The sequence below is a fragment of the Acanthisitta chloris genome, unplaced genomic scaffold (genome assembly GCF_000695815.1).
Source record: "Acanthisitta chloris isolate BGI_N310 unplaced genomic scaffold, ASM69581v1 scaffold37870, whole genome shotgun sequence".
In the NCBI taxonomy this organism is placed as follows: domain Eukaryota; kingdom Metazoa; phylum Chordata; class Aves; order Passeriformes; family Acanthisittidae; genus Acanthisitta; species Acanthisitta chloris.
This window is the reverse complement of record NW_008651959.1, coordinates 18,068-22,265: the sequence shown is the minus strand read 5'-3', so window position 1 is coordinate 22,265 and position 4,198 is coordinate 18,068.

Genomic DNA, 4,198 nt, shown 5'->3' with positions numbered 1-4,198 from the left:
GAGAACTGGGCCCAACACTGACCCTTGACACGCAGCTTAACTTGGGTATCAAGGGAAAATGAAGTTACTCACATTTAAGTACTTACAGGTCAATGCTTTCAGTTTTATGTGCCTGCTCCTAAATAGGGACCAATACAAATACTGGAAATGCAACTATCATACCTCATACAACATTTATGCACAGCACAAAAGGAACTAGAAAACTTCTTGAATACTTCCATGCACTGTATTAGGCAATCAAACTTTTAATAAAGAAGTTATGTACAGAAATAAGAATTGAATTAGTAAACCAAACTCTTCAGAAGACAAAGAGGTTTGTAGAAGTATTTTTACTGAACACTGTTATTAAAAGTTAGAGCATTTCCTGGAAAAGATTAATTTTATAACTCGTTGCACACAATTTATCATATAAACTTCAGTAAAAGGACTGTGGCAAAGTTCACACAAAGAGAGATTTGCCTCATCACTTCCCTCTTCCACCACTTTGTTTTATCTACAGCATAAGGGATGTAAACAAACATGCTCTAATATGAACTACTGACACAATGAAATCTGGGCCAAAAAAAATTTAGCTTCCAAATACCAGAATTTCATTTTTAAGGTGCATTGATCTCATGGGTTTTCTGACTGACTCCCTAACTTGGTAATATTCTTTTCTGTCCACCCTGACTATTGGTATTAGGATTTGTCAGGTAACTTCTGCCCATTTATGGTTTTACATGCCCTTAGCAGAAAGGTGATAATTAAAACTACTGAGAGCTGAACCTCATTCAAATGTGTGATGTCAGGAACAGACACAGTACATTCTAGAAAGGGTGGGATGTGTGTGTGTGTGTGTAGCTATCATTTTGGACAGGATTAAGGTTTGAGGGGTTAGGAGGAGGCATTCAGGAGAGGTGGTGCTTTCAGTGCAGTGAAGAGATGGACATGGGGCTGCTTAGCTAGTGGTATTTGATGTGACTTCCAAGTTGTTCTCCAAAAGCTGCAGTGAAAGGGAAAAGAAATTCACTGGTGCATTAACTCCAGATTAAATATTCTGCCTTGACATTATTGTCTGTGGTTCCCTGCCAGGGTGAAGTGGCCAGCATTAACACTCAGCTCTGCTGCTGGGACTGGCAGAAGACCAAAACCATGACCAGAATTCCCCAGTCCACCAAACTTGGCCTTCAGCAGGCTGAAGTGCTGTACTGGGACCATCCCACAGGCAGTTTGACAGCTCCAGACAGATAATGGCATGAACAGAGAAATGTTCCATCAGCTGTGCAGTAAACAGAGAGCTACATGTTATCTCCACACTGCACATATTAGACTGTTTGCAAGATATAACACTACTAAAGGGGAGCAGAAGTCTTCAGCAGACTTCAGTACAGATGCATTCTGACATCACACCCAACCCTTTCAGGAAGGGCAAACTCGTTTTGGCATCAGAAATAATGCAGCTACTATACAAGAACCATTGAACCATCCAGGTTGGAGGAGACCTCTAAGATCATCCAGTCCAACCATTAACCTGTCACTGTTGCAACCCCTAAACCAGATCCTCCAGCACCAGATCCAGATGCCTCTGAAACACCTCCAGGGATGGTGACTGCACCACCTCCCTGGGCAATATCCCAGTGCTGAACACCACAACAGGGAAAACATTTCTCCTCACATCCAATCTGACTCTGCCCTGGCTCAGCTCAAGGCCATTCCCTCTCTCCTCTCCCTCAGCCCTGGCAGGACACACATCCCACCCCTCTCTCCAGCCCTGGCAGGAGTTGCAGAGAGCCAGGAGGTCACCCCTGAGCCTCTTCTCCAGGCTGAACAAGACTCCCAAACAATTGGTTAAGTCATCATTCTGTGTGAGCTCAGCTAGGTGAAGCTTTGATAAATGGGAGAAGGTTGGAATCAAAGTCTTTCCTTATTTACCAAATTACTAACCAGCTGCAGTAAACTGGAAAAGCATTGAACCACCTTTTCCTTCTTTAATTTGTCAACTTGGACAAATGAAGTTTGAGGACCTCATCAATGTATTCAAGTCCATGCACGGGAAGTGCCAAGAGGATGATCAGACTCTGCTCAGTGGTGGAAACCAAGAAAACAAGAGGGAACAGCAAAAACTGATGCACAGGAAGTTCCACCTGAATATGAGGAGAACTTCTTTGCTGTGCAGTCCCTGAGCACTGAACAGATTGCCCAGAGAGGTCGTGGATTCTCCTCACTGGAGGTGTTCAAGAACCCTCTGGACACAACCCTGAGCCATGTGCTCTGGGCTGGCCCTGCTGGAGTAGAGAGGTTGGACCAGATGATCCATTGTGGTCCCTTCCAACCTAACTGATTCCATGATACTGTTGTTCATTTGCTCAGTGACACCACAACACCAAAGACAGGGCTGATGTTCCCACCTCAGACTGTTTAATGCTTAGAGGCAGATCTGTACTTCTCAAGCAAACGAGCAGACAGTCACGTAGCACAAGAACAGACAAAGTACATAGCACAAGATCAGTATTTGCTGCATCCAACACAACTACGACAATATGTCAGGTCCCCTATGGCTCAGGGTTACCAAGCTAAAGAGAGGCAGGATGCCATGCTAGTCATTTCAGGACTAGAGGGAATGGCCTTGAGCTGAGCCAGGGCAGAGTCAGATTGGGGGTGAGGAGAAATGTTTTCCCTGTTGTGGTGTTCAGCACTGGGATATTGCCCAGGGAGGTGGTGCAGTCACCATCCCTGGAGGTGTTTCAGAGGTGTCTGATGTGGCACTGGAGGATCTGGGTTAGGGTTTAGGGGTTCCAGCAGTGACAGGTTAATGGTTGGATGATCTTAGAGGTCTCCTCCAACCTTGATGACTCTATGATTCTATGCTCAGGGGGTATAAGATGCAGAGGAGCTAGCTACATTTTGGGAGAGCATGATAGGGCAAAAAAAAGTAATTTCAGATCCACCCTAAAATAACAGCTAGAAATAGGTTCCACCCATTCCATAACTTGGAGCAGAACAGGTTAATTTAAGTGCTTCTTTTCTTTTCTTGCTGTTAGCTGCCTCCCAAGAAGAATGCTAGTTATGCCATTGTATACAGCTCAAATTCCCCAATTTGTATTGCATTTCCTTTTCAGTAAGAGATCAAATATATGAATGCTTTTCAAAACAGGTTTCTGGAAGTGCTGTTTTTAAGGTTCTGATTTTTTTCCGCTGTATTAAAAGCCCCTCTCTCAGTCAACAATGGATTCTGTTTACAAATATACTTCCTTTGTGCCTGAATTTCACTCTCCTGGACATCCAGACCACGTTTATTTCCAAACAGGATGTTTACCTGAGGTAGGGAATATGAATTCCGTGAGCATGGCGTAATTATGTGGCTCTGGAAATTTTTAGTGGAGTGTAAGTGACATCACTGACAGAACATCAACAGGAAGGGCAGGAAGTGTTTTATGTTTTTGCACTGTTTGGTGTGATAAAAACAATAAAAATACTTATTAGCTTGCACTGCAGCCCTTCTCACACACACATCACCACTGCCCTTAAGCTGTGCCACTGAAGAGATATAAATACATATATAATCACCCTCCACTCCATCTTGCAGAAGAAGTTTTATTGAGGAATACAAAGCTGAATAGGTTTTATTTAAGATATATATATATATGTTTAGGTTAAAAATGTAGGCCACACTCAGATAAATTTCCACAGGAACTTTCTTTTAACAGTCAATATCCCAGTCAGGAAACTGAGCACAGGATATTCCAGAGAGCAAAAGTCATTTTCCAAAAATCTTGACAAAAAAAAAATAATTCTGGACATAGTGGATGGAATATATATCCTGCCTGTATTTTAATTAAAGCAGACTTAAATCACCACCAATGTGATGACTCCAGGCAAGGACAAAGAGCAAAATATTTCCATGCAGCAGAGTAGTTGCTTTAGAGAAGCACTGGGGACAAGTATGAGACAACTGAGAAGTTCATGTTGTCCCAATGGATATCCCTAGTGAGGTATGACAGGCTCTGACAGTTTGGGCTTATTTAGGGGACTGGGATGGCAAACCTACCAATAAAAGGAAATGGTGAACAGTTTTCTTATTTTCTCTGCACATAAACTCCTCTAAACATACCAATCTGAGAAGGAACGATGGCTCCAACCTAGATCTGTAGCCTACCTGCTGCCTAGGGCACTCAGCCAGGAGACAACAAAGATTTTCAACCCTCAAGCTGAAAACTTT